At 42.6% G+C, this 12,655-nt stretch overlaps 1 long non-coding RNA gene across 1 annotated transcript; it reads right to left on the reverse strand.

Moving 5' to 3' along the window:
* Positions 1-1,976: 1,976 nt before the first annotated feature.
* LOC145544457 (uncharacterized) lies at positions 1,977-8,293 on the reverse strand. The gene is made up of 4 exons (XR_014081437.1): positions 7,928-8,293; positions 6,543-6,683; positions 3,135-3,225; positions 1,977-2,514 (listed from the first exon to the last, which is right to left on the reverse strand). It is a non-coding gene; the product is annotated as an uncharacterized LOC145544457 (long non-coding RNA).
* Positions 8,294-12,655: the final 4,362 nt, after the last annotated feature.

Here is a 12,655-nt window from a genome sequence, read left to right on the forward strand (position 1 = left end):
TCAGATGTATCTACTGTAAAAATCTTGTGCCAGTCTGTCGCTTGCCTCTACACTCTCATCATGCTCATCTGGCCCAGTGAAATCTGCTTGTAACATAAAACCACCGAGTCAGGGGGACTGAATCCACAGTATAGCCAGCTGCTTTTACTTGACTGCATTTCCAAATCACTTTTCAGAAAGTCAATAATATTTATAATTCAGCACCACAGAAGGTGCCCTTGTGCCCCCTCTCAATCAATACCCCCTGCAAAAGTAAATTCTATCCCAACCTCTAGCACCATAAATGTGTTTTGCCTGTGCTTTTCCTTCATGTAAATGGAATCACACAGTGTGTACCCTTTGGTGTCTGGCTTCTTTTGCTGTACGTTATGTCTGTGAGATTTATCCACTCTGTGGATCACAAGAGTTTAATCTTTTTCATTGCTATATGATATTCCATTGCGAAACAGACTGCAGTTTGGATTGTGTCCACATTAGTGCTATAATGAATAATGTTATATATATCTATATAACTTTATATAATATTTCTATTTATAAACATGGAAAATATGTAAAGCTATATTCTTGTACATCAATTGCTGAGCAAATACAATCTTGGGCCTCTACCTAGGAGTTGCTGGGCCTTAGGGTATGAACTGATGCCTTGTTTCAGTAGCTATTGCTAGTTTTCCAAAGTGGTCGTACCACTTTTTACCAGTTCCCACCTACAGTGTAAGAATTTTAGTCGCTCCACATCCTCTCCAGTGCTTGATATTGTCAATGTTTTGTTTTTAAATTTGGGCCCTTTTGTAATGTGTGTGTCTCAGTGAAGTTTTGTTTTTTCCTGATGACTAATAACCTTGAGCACCTTATCATATGCTTATTGGCCATTTGGATATCCTCTTTAACGAAGTGCCTATTGAGTCTTTTGTTCATTCATGAACTTTGGTTTATATTTTTCTTATTGATTCACATGAATTCTTTACATATTCTCAGATATGAATCCTTTTGCAGATATACACATTGTGAATATTTTTCTCACAGTCTGTGGTCTGCCTTTTCATTCTCTTAATGATGTCTTTTGATGAATGGAAGTTCTTGAGTGGCGTTCATGATATCAGTCTCTTTCCTTAACTTCAGGAAGACCCTCTGCTTTGGGTCTCTGTGCTCTTGGTTCCTAGGCTGCAGGATGTCCTGTCCTGACCTGTAGATCCATCCCATCTGCTCTCCTGGCTTGCTACAGAGTCCCTAGGTGGAGGCTATAGCATTTCTGACTCATGCCTGGACTTGTCTCCTCTGCGGCCACAGGTCTTAGAGGCTGGAACTGTCATCCTCCTGGGAGACTCCCTGCCTGCCATTAGCATCCAGCAATCCTTCCCTGAGTCCCTCTGTGTTTCACGTACTAGTCTGAGCCCCACCCCTGGGCTCATTCCCCAAGCAGAGGTGACTTGCTCACATTATCAAATCCTTCCTGGCTCTTGTTATGACTTCCCTCCCCACCCCACTTTGACAGGTGATCTCTGACACTCCCCTCTGTGTCTTTTTGGGAAGGGAACCCTTCTCAAGATCTCCATTCTACTGGATTACAATAAAGTTACTTTTCACCTCAGGACCGAGTCTAATATCACAGGCTCAGTGTTTAAATTCCAAAGTTGGGCCCAGCATAATCCAATCAAAATAGATTCAAATGGCTATGACCACTGCATATGTCCAAAGTACTGTACTATTAGAATCATTCCTCTTCCTCCTTCATGGGGCCCTTCACTTGGAAGGGGAGTGATAGGAAATGCAATCAAATAAAAGCAGAAGTTAATAAACTTGGATGTGAAAAAATTACATCTTCATTTCTACAAACTAGCATTTCTTTTCATTATGCACATAGGCAATAAACTACAGCATTGGCTGTCCCTGTGACTTGGTCAGCAATAAAAATCACAGATCCCTTCATATCACATTACAATTGTTGATAAGTTTGAACTGTTATTCACATTTATCCCTTTTTCATTATATAATTTATTAGACCCACCATGAGATTTTGCATTTAATGGGTTAAATAAGAAAGCAAATATAATACTACCTCATAAATTTGTTTCTTTAAAATATTCTGATAACTTGATTTCAGTATCATTTGGGCATTTAAGAACATTTTTCTGAGGAGCCTATAGGTTTTTACAAAACTGCCCAAAAGGTCCCAGGGACAAAAGAGACTTAAATACTCCAGTTGATAAGAGACTCTCTTAAATCCACAGCAACTTAAAGTCACACAATGACCTCTGCCGATGAATCAGCAGCTGTGCTTCTGGGTCAAGTAGCGCTGCAAGTCTGCTCCATTTCTGTCAGCATGTTCCTTTGGCATGGAGTAGGGATGGGAGGATCTCAAGGGGCCCAGGCATGTGGCTCCAGTTTTCTTTGGATTCTGGCATTCCAGCGATTCTGAAAGAACAGGGCATCTCTTCTGCAGGTCAGAGGAAATGGGTAGCTCTCCAGCTAAATAGATTTCATGCTTGACTTCAGGGGAATAGCCCAAATGATGATCTGTTTGGGAGAGTAAATTAAAGAGGTAAGCGGACATGCTGGTTTTATTTGGTTTAACTTTGGCTGGTATAGTTGCTCCCCTAAGCATTTCAAAGAAAGAATATAGGTTGTCAGACTTCATTTCCCAGCATCACTACCTCCCTCATCCCCCAGTTCAAATTCTGGCCAAATCCTGCATCTCAGAAGGCACTGACCTTGGATTAGCTTGAAGAGAAGACCTTAACAGGATCTCCTTTCTCTCCAGGCCAATGAAGACATAACTATCTCTTTTCTCACAGCCCCAAATACTGAGTCTTGATTTCACTCACTTCACCCATCTCTATTTCTCCTAATCGCTATCCTTACTTTCATTTCTTGGACCAAAATGCTCATGATGAAGAGTGGTCTGCCTTCCATTAGAAGCAATGCTTCTGAGTTCTCATTTTGATGTTGAATAAAACATAAAACAGAAGACAACATCAGGTATGAGTCCTGATAACATCAGGTATGAGACCAATTCCTTGGCTCATGCCATCCATGAAGAACTAGAGAGGTCCTAGGTCTTAAAGACTGGGGACGTATACATCATGTTAGCCTATTTCTCTTTGATTCTCCCACCCCTGTCCTTCCCTTCCACCTACCCAATGCATCCTAATCTTCCATTTCATCATACAAGCCACTGGAACAGGGAGCTAAGACAGCTGTGAGTCAGGTGGGACACTTCGTCTTCTTCTGTAAAGAATGAGGTTGACATGGCTACAGCCACCTCCTCCTCCCCATCAAAGCCACTTACTTTGAATGTCTGAATATGTTATTTTCAAAATAAAAGAGACTGTAGCAGTTTGTGTGCATGGCATTCTTCCAAGGTGCTTCAAGTTCTCTATAAAAAGCTCAGCTGTCATTTGTTGTTATCAGGCCCACTAGCCAAAGAGTTGACGTGCCCAAGTTTTATTAGCTCTGTTTTGCAATAGTCCCTCTTACTATGGAGACAAATGGGGGAACTCTGCCTTCATGCTGGCTTTGTTTTATAGTTCTTAGATGTGTAACATGACTGAATGGTTTTGAGCTGGCTCCAGCTTGTAGTGATGGGTGTCAGTTTCTCGAACACTACTCAGAAATCTGTGACTCTGAGCGGTAACGTTCTGAAGGCAAGCTGCTGTGGAATGAGCTTCAGACTCTGTGAGTCACCACAGGAACTCGGCAATTCCAGTTCTGACTTTACCACTAATCAGTGTGTGACCTTGGGTAGGTCCTTTAATGTTTTTGATCCCCAATTTACTCATCCGTAAAAGGAGAGAAGAGGCCTGGATGAGCTCTAAGTTCCTTCCAGCTCTTTCATTTTATTATTCTAATAAATGCATCACAAAAAAGGTCACAAAAACATCCCAATTATAGCAATCAAGAAAAATAACTGTGATTCCATTTTATATAGTGTTAAAGATTGCTTTTTGACTTTTGAGGCTCTTGATGACTCAATATGTGTACCCCTGAAACTCTATTAGATCCCTGTAAACTATTTTTAAAAATTGATTTGGGGCCAGTATTGAAATTGTGGGTCTTATTATCTGAGTCTCAGATTCTGAGTTATAAGGTCTATTCAAAATGGTATGTTTTTCTTGCAGCAATTCTTATGTGGTCAAATTTTATGATGTTTTAACATTCACTGCCATTCATTGTCTAAACACTCTTCTATAACCAGTGGGTGTGTGAGGTTAATAAGTAGAATGGAATTCATTCTGGGTTGATTTCATCTGCTGATTCTAGTGGAAGGCCTCTCATATCTGTCCTTCTTTCTCAACATGGCTAAGCCAAAGACACTTGGAAAAGCTCAGACTCTGCTCATAACTTTAAATCTCTGTAACTTCCAGGAAGGAAGAAATGTTACTCTCTCTTCATCTCCAAGTGGATGTGTGAAGACACTTCACATGAAGAGAAATCTATTCATTGGCAATGTATTTTTTGACCAATTAAAATATTCACCATATTGCTTTACTTTTCAAACACAGAATTTGCCTACCTGTGTAATACTGATAGGTAACCATGTTTTAAGGTTACGTTACATTTACTTGTTTTATAATGTTTCAAGAATGAATAAAGGGGAAAGAGGGCTTCAGAGGACGCAACAGTATTTCACACTTCAAGTGCATCTCAGGCAAAAGGCAGCTCTGTCCAGGCTAGTGCTAAATGCTACCTTTAGCCCAGGTAAGATTATAGAACGCCACAAATGGATTCTTAGAAGGCTATGTCCTTTTAGTCCAGTTATTCCCCTATTGAACAAGGCTGTCTCTTTCCTACCTCCCCACTTCTGGCTTCACCACCACTCCCTCCTAAGTACACACAAACACTTGTACTTGGACTACATTTTCCAAAACATATACTTAGAGTTTCATTTACGGATTGCTTTGCTGCACTCCAAATGGCCCAGCATTTTGTCGATGAAAGAGCGTAAATCATGCCTTAACGTGAGATACAGTAGGATGTGATGTTTAGAGAAAGGAAAATATGCTTCCTTATAGAAGCACTAGGTACTAAACCATCTGGCTTGGAGAGAAAAATTTCAGTCACTCATCCTGATGTTTTGTCTACATAGTACCAAACATCTGGAACCTGGGTGACAGACTAAATTTTTCATTTTGCATCCAGATGTTTTTGCATTATGCCAAAACAACCTTAAAAACTCAGCTATGTCTTTAAGAATTCAAATAGTACAAGCATAAAAGTTGTACTAATTTCATTTAGGTTTTGAGATAGAAAAGATGAATAAAAAAACCAACTTTTGGCTGTTTTTTTTTATGCAATATGCTAGTTTAAGAAAAAAGCCACACATTTTGCAACTATACAATTAAAAGAATCATGAAGAAATATTCCCAGAAATACTGTCACTAAAAATACAATGATCTGGAATGTTGTTCCAAAGTTGAAATACTCCAGTTTTGCAAATTCGGATAAGACTTCTACAGCTAAAAGGTAAGAAATCATTCTCCAAAATAGTTGCTTAACAGCTTAAGAAGTGAGTTTTCTTCCGAGCAACTCTCTGTGAAAACATTTATTTCTTGCACACAAAGGTGAAAGCAGGACCTATGGGTTCCTGCCTTTTCCAAGGTTCCAACAGGATTTGCAAAGAGACTTCAAATCATTTAAAGATGCTTTTTTGAGAAATGCTTTTCATGATTCAAAATGAAAAATCAGATTGTATCCACTGGAGCCACCTTGAACATCTGTCACAAGAACATAAGCAGAAAGGAATGTTTAAACATTCTGCAACAAAACTGTTTGAAAAATATATATATATTGGGCTGTTTGGAGAACTGCATTTGTCTTGTCCTCTTGTATTCAATGGAGTTGAGTCTCATGCTTGTTAACATGTTCAGAACAGATTTCTTGTATTAGAAGACACAGCATTTAATCTAGCTCTCAGCTGCCAACAGGCTTTGTGAGCATTTCTATGCCATGAAAATTCCAATATAGTTTTCATTATCTCCACAAGGCCTAGACAGTGTGTGCGTAATACACAGCAGTGTTACTGAACTGGCTTGGTGCGGGGTCTTTGCTGACTCAGCACATGGTTTCTCATTTCCAGATTACTAAAACAACTTTCCTCTGGGGTAGAGCTTCACAGAAAGCAAGGGGAATTAGAAATACAGAGCGGCCTTATTTTCACCCGTAATTATACCAAATCTAGAGGCAAATGCAAAATCAGACTGAACTCTCCCAGGTTTATAGAAAAAAAACTGCTTCTCTCTGGCCCTGCGCCTGTGAGAGTCGCAGTAAGTTGCAACACGTCTTGTTTCTCACCAACTAATTTGCCCCAGGCCTCTTACCCTTAGGGGTTGCCTGTGCCTTTTTAAAGCTTGTGTACAGTATTTTAAGTGAGGCAGGTCAGTCTCTTTTTATGGACTTGTACCAACAAACATTTCTTGAGAGTTGTGCATTGAGTAAACTGCAAATTTCAGACACTGCCACACTTGCAGGGTCTGGAGTGAGGTGGGGTCGCGGCACTTGCCCACCCTCTCTGCCTGATTCAGTGGTTGGAGCCTTCAGAGATTTACCATTGTGTGTGCCCGCGGGCCACAACCTATATGCTAAATGGCAATGGCCAGTTTCCATACAAATCGAACAGTCTCGAAGTTCAGTTCTCTGTTCCTTGACACACTCAGCTATCAGGTCGGTGGGAATCGCTCGGCTTCAAGCTGGCTCCCATAACGGGATCAAGAAGAATATTGTGAACATCAAGTCTCCCCCAAACGCCCCTCCCCCCGCCTGCCTTTGGCCTCCCGCAAGACTGGCCTGCTAATTAATGCAAATGTCGTAGGCGGCCAGGCCCGCAATTGGCATTCCGGAGAGCGAGGACCACCAGCCGAGCTTTAAATAAGTGCAGATGTGACAGGCAAGAGACCCAAGGATGGCCGCCTCTCCACCCCGCACAGGCTGCGGGGAGTGTGTCCGGAGAAAGGGGGTGCCTCGCAAACAACCGCAAAGGGAATGGAGCTCCCGAGTTTAAGGGCATCGCTGGGATGGTGTGTGCCCCGTAGCCCGTTATTTCCTTGGCCTCACTGCTTATTCTCTTAAGTGGCTAGAGGATAACCCACCCTCGCAAAAGCCGTTCAAGGGCCCAAATGCCCGGCCTTGCTCGGGAAACCGCGATCCTGGCTGGCCGGGGAGGCCTCACTCTTCCACCGCAGAGCAGGGGCGCGAAGGATGCACTCAGGGCCTGACCCGCTGGCGACACCCGGGAGCCAGGATCTTCGCCCCTGCCTTACCCCCACCCCCACCCCCACCCCCACCTCCCGCCCAATCCTGCGCAATACATAGTCCTGGTCCCGATCCCAGCGCGATGCAGGCGACGTCCTGGCCTGCGGGCCGCGGTGTGCGGTCCCGAGACTGCGGGCGGAGCAGAGGCAGAAGTCAAGCTCAGATCGGTCCCCAAGCTGGGGTCAGGATTGAGCGGCGCTTCCTTGGGGCGGGATGCGGCGTGGGAGCTCGGAGCGCGTGCGAGCCGGAGGCGCCGGGCAGCCGGATTTCCGCAAACCGCTCGGGTCTAAAGGGTTTCGGGGGAAACGAAGTGAGGAGAAGGGGGAAAAGGAAAAAAAAAAAACCGGAGCGTTGCGCCTTCTTGGGTGTTTCGTCCGCCCTGAGCCCGATTTCGTATTTATTCACAACCATCCCCCCACTGTCTGGGTGGCTCCACTAGAGCCGTCAGGTCTCCGGGCTCCCAGCCCCCGCGGCCATCCTCAGCCTAGGGTCTTGCTCTCCGATCCAAGCCCTGCGGCTCCGAACAAATCCCCTTTCGCCTTTCCCTGCCCGTCTCCGTGGGTTCAATCCCGTGGCCGAGGAGGTGGCAGGGTCGGCCTGCATACCATTTGGTGCCAGCCCACCTCCGCCACCCGACGAGGCGCCCAGGCCGGGCCCCCACCAACCCCCGCCCCAAAGTCACCTAGCCCCGTGCCTTCCCGTCTCTCCCGGTCCTAAGCGCGACAGCCCCCGCTCCCCGCCGCTAAGGCTGCGGCTCCCCTCGGAAACCTGCAGGACCAGAGGGGCGGGCCGCTAGGTGCAGGGCCTCCACCGAGCGGCGTGGCTGCCTAGCCAGCCGCCCCGGCCCCCCCGTCGGCCTCCAGCCGATCCGAGATGTTTCGGCGCCTACTCTCCGCCTCGCGCCTTGGCGCCTCTGGATATCCCTCGGCCGCCGGGCGGGACTCCACAGAGACACCGCCTGCCGAGCCCCGGGGCAGCGAGCGTTACCGGCGCCGCCCGCCGGCCCCGGCGTCCTGCCCTCCCGGCTGGGCGCAGCTCCTAGGGCTCCAGGGGGAAACCGCAAATACACGCGGACACCCCACCCTCCGCGTTCCGGCTGCGCAGGACCGAGCGCCACGTGCGCCGAACGGACACCGCCCCGGGCCTGGGTCCCCGCTGCCCCCGGCGCCGGAAAGAGCCTCCGTGCCTCCGCCCCGGGCGCGCGCAGCCGCCGCCTCCAGCCCGCCGCGCCCCTGCCGCCGCTCACCAGCACCTGCACCCGCCTCTCCCGCTTGCCTTCCATCCGTGCGTAGAAATACCACCAACTTCAAAAAAAAAAAATTTTTTTTTCAGAGATGTGCACGAAGAAGACGAGGGAGATTCTACCATCCGAAGGTCAAGACACAGAAATTCGAACTGGCCCAGAGCGACCTTACTTGGCACAGAGAATCATTTACCGAACGAGCGAGGGTGTGCGGGTACGGGAGCTATTCTTAAAAGACAGAGTGATGAACAGCTGCACCTGAAGTCGAAAAACGATCCAAACTTTGATTCCTTTCTGTGGACTTGTTCGAATTGAAAGGCCGATTGTAAGCAAAAAAACAACTTGAATTTGCTGATGGAGGTCCTGTTAAAAGAAGCCAACAAGAGCACGAGACACATGGCGATTAAATCGCTACGTGATGCGACTAGTATATTTTTTGGAGACGTTCTAAAGAATTTTCCTATTACTTTTTTAAGGTGCGGAATTTAGCTAAACAACTACTACAGCTAACATTCTAAGATAACGTGGTTAGTTTCCTAATATAAAAATTTATAGGTTCCGATTGTGTAACATAAACAACAAAACAAAATCAGGCTAGACAACTAAGTCCCCTTATGTAAATGCCTAATTCCATCATTCAAAGATAGTTGGTTTGTATAGTAAATCTAAACCACAGGGCCAAGCTTAGCTGCCCTTTTGTGAAAAAGATCTCAACTCTCCTGCAGCCTCAAAGAAGACGTACTGCAATGTCAGTATTTTGTCTTTAGAGGAAATAAATTGTCCTTCTCAGCCACCTAAATTGCTCAGAAATGAGATGTGCTAAGCATTCATATGAGGAGATTTTGGAAGATGGTGCAGGTGTGGGCTGACTTAAATTACTTGCTTTTGTGCTTTTCTAAAAGGTCAAAAAGGATCTGGTTTAGGGAAGGCAGAGAGAATAAGACTTCTCAACATGAGTTAAAATGCCCATGTGCCCAGCCTCAGATGGAGGAAATAATACAAACCTGATAAAGCATTTAGCTGATGCATCCTGAAAAATGATGTACCTATCAGCATGCATGTCATCAATCAAAAGTTATTTAATATTTGCATTCAATTAACCAAATGACTCCACCAGTTTGACACTTTTCACAAATCAGCAATTAGTAAAATGATTGGTAAAATATTCCACACCCTGTCACTCATTTAATGGTAAATTATTGAGCAGTATTTTAACTTGTAATAATATTTAGTAGTTTGAGAATTTGTGATGTGGTTGTGGAGTGTAAGAATTCACACATTTTCTAAAGTATAGAAAATACTAACAATTACTTGAAGTTTTTATTTTTTTAATCATTTTGGAACAAAGACTGAATGGAGGAAACTAACTGGAACAGTTCCAATATCTAAAGACATAAATGAGTTGAGTATATGGTATCTTGAACAATTTTCTATATAAAATAGGTTTAAAAACTCTCTGCTTAATTAAACATAAAATTGGCTATATTAAGATATAGTATTTTTGTCTTATGTAACTAGAATTCCTTGCATACCAACATAAGAAACTAACAGCTATGTTGGCTATATTCCCTAAGTATCAGTAATTTAAATTCCCTGAATATAATTGACCTCATTAAGTTGACTCATAGGACATAAGAGCTACTGGGGAAACTCTTTCTATACAATTATGCAGATCAGTAGTGGTTTTTAAGTCACTAATAACTAGACACATAAATTTTCTGGGTTGAAAGAAAAACTGTAAATCTATCTTACATAATTTTCTAGCCATCTTTTAATATGAGATAAATTATACCATATAAACATCTTTGGGATCTATTTTATTTCAAGGAAATAATTTTCTTTGCTGTCAGATATGCCCATGAGGGCAAATTTGATTATATATTTGAGAGCTGTCACATTTGATGATTCAACACATAACTTCAAACCATTTCTCAGAAGGGTTCTCAGACTATTAATAGTATTTTACTTCAGAGAAATGCGTTTAGAAATACAAAAATTAGTGGCATTAATATTGAATTTTTGTATCTGTACACAGATATGGAAATATGTGCAAGTAAAAACTAAAGACTAAGGTCGAGGGGAAGAAGGACATTAAAAATCACACTTGGCAGAAAAATAATCTATTTTACCAAGAATTCTTGCAGTATTTTCTCTCTCAAGGTTTGCCCTCTACAGTGTCAAAACTGCTCAGAGATCTGTTCACCAACCTCACACAATTGCAGCTATGCACATGTGTTTTATGCGTGTGCATTTCAATCTCCCCTCTCTTTTCAGGGCAAAGAAATAAGGGAAGAATAAAAATCTTGAGCTACTCTGACACACAATAAGGACTTATAGTTTATTAATCGGAGAATTTAGCTTAGCTCCTCCACTATTCATCTGAAATTAATTAAGTGTGTAGAATTACAAGGTGGGTGTATCTGAGACAGCAGGCCCTGCTCGGACTAATCAAAAGGGCACATGTCGAATGAGCACAATTTAGTTAAGGTTAATCCAGTGAAGATGATACCTCCCTGGTCTTAATTACTCTAGGTGATAGATTGTAGAATGGCAAAGTAGGAAGGAAGAGAAATTTGGTCCTACTGAATACCAGGATTTTCTAATTTAATTTAGCTTGCTCTGTTTTCACAGAAGCAGACAGTTGCTATTCAGACAGCAGGACCACACTCTCTGGATTAAGTTGGGTAAAAGAAAAAAATAATTGTATGTCGATTTTTAAGAAAAAAGTGGAAAACAAATATAAATGTTTCAAAGGTGTTGATCATAATGTGCCTTTCATTACCGACAACTCAATTCAGAATTTTATCAGTAGATTCTTTGTCATTTCTGCTAGGGGTTGTTTGCTCTTTTGAACTTTCTTCTGAGTACTGAGGCTAGTCAATGTGCTGAAATAGAGATGTGTCTGTACCTACAAGACTACATTAATGAAATGAATGTGTATTCTTAAAAATAATGTAGTTTAAAAAATAAATAAGTGCACAGCAAACCACCATGGATGAATTGCACAAACATTGAGTAAAAAAGCAGATGCAGGAATACATCCAAGAATCCATTTATATAAAGCTCAAAAACAGATAACACAAATCTGGTATGACAAGTCAGGATGGTGATTTCTGTTTGCAACAGGAAAACAAGAGGTGCCTCTGGGGGTCCCGGTGATGTTCTGTTTCTTATGCTGGGTGCTAGTTATACAGGTGTGTCCACTTTATGAAAATTTATCAAATGAATTTGTGAACGTAAAATTGGTGCATTTTTCTGTACATATGTTTTATTTCAATAAAACATTGTCTTCACAAAGTGAAAATAAGAGGAAAAAATACTAAGAAATAAGGGAATAGGATTGTGAGACAATACATTTTTAAAAGACAGAAGGGTGAGGGCAGCAGATATAATTCTGGAAGAGAAAAAATACATTAAAATATCTAGCAAAATATTAGTAGTAAGATTTTAATGTGTTCACTTTGCCATCTTAATATCTGCACACCCATACAAACACTTAAATCATGCCTCGGGATCCAGACTTCACCCAAATCAGGATCTTCCTTGTTTCTTTTGCATGTGTTCAAAGTCAAAGTCTGATTATGGTGTTTAAGAATCTTATTCTTTGTCGCTGCTTAAGATGCAGCCCACCCCCTGCCCCCAAAAGCTCATTTTCTCCTTGCACATGCATTTAAAAAAATCATCGGATGATTTCCTTGTTTTCAGTTTTGTGATATATTTTCTGCTCAAGAAGAGGTATCTGTTTCTGATTTATTAGCATTTGATCCCCTAGTTTCCTGCCATTGATCAAGCCTAATACTTAGCTTAGCTGATGAGTTTTATATGAAAACTGATATTTCAGGAAGACGGAAGGTTGAACCCATTTTTAATATTTTCCCTGTCATCTCTTGCAGAGTGTGACATACACGAGAGACACCTAGCAAAGCCCCGAACCATATTTATTTTTCATTATATCTCCTTGGTATAAAACCTTCTGGAAATAAAACACAGATTTATCGAGAGAAGAGATGTTTGTCCAGTGTCATCCACATCCTGTCGATTGTATATACATTTACACCCTCTCGCCAAAACATGCCTTCACCCTACTGCTGACCGGCTGTCCGCCATTCAATCTCCAGTGAAGTCACGGTGAATAAGGTCAACTCCTTGGAAACATCTGTATTTGAT

This window comes from Giraffa tippelskirchi, chromosome 4 (assembly GCF_054371585.1).
Source record: "Giraffa tippelskirchi isolate mGirTip1 chromosome 4, T2T-mGirTip1v1.2.pri, whole genome shotgun sequence".
Taxonomy (NCBI): Eukaryota; Metazoa; Chordata; class Mammalia; order Artiodactyla; family Giraffidae; genus Giraffa; species Giraffa tippelskirchi.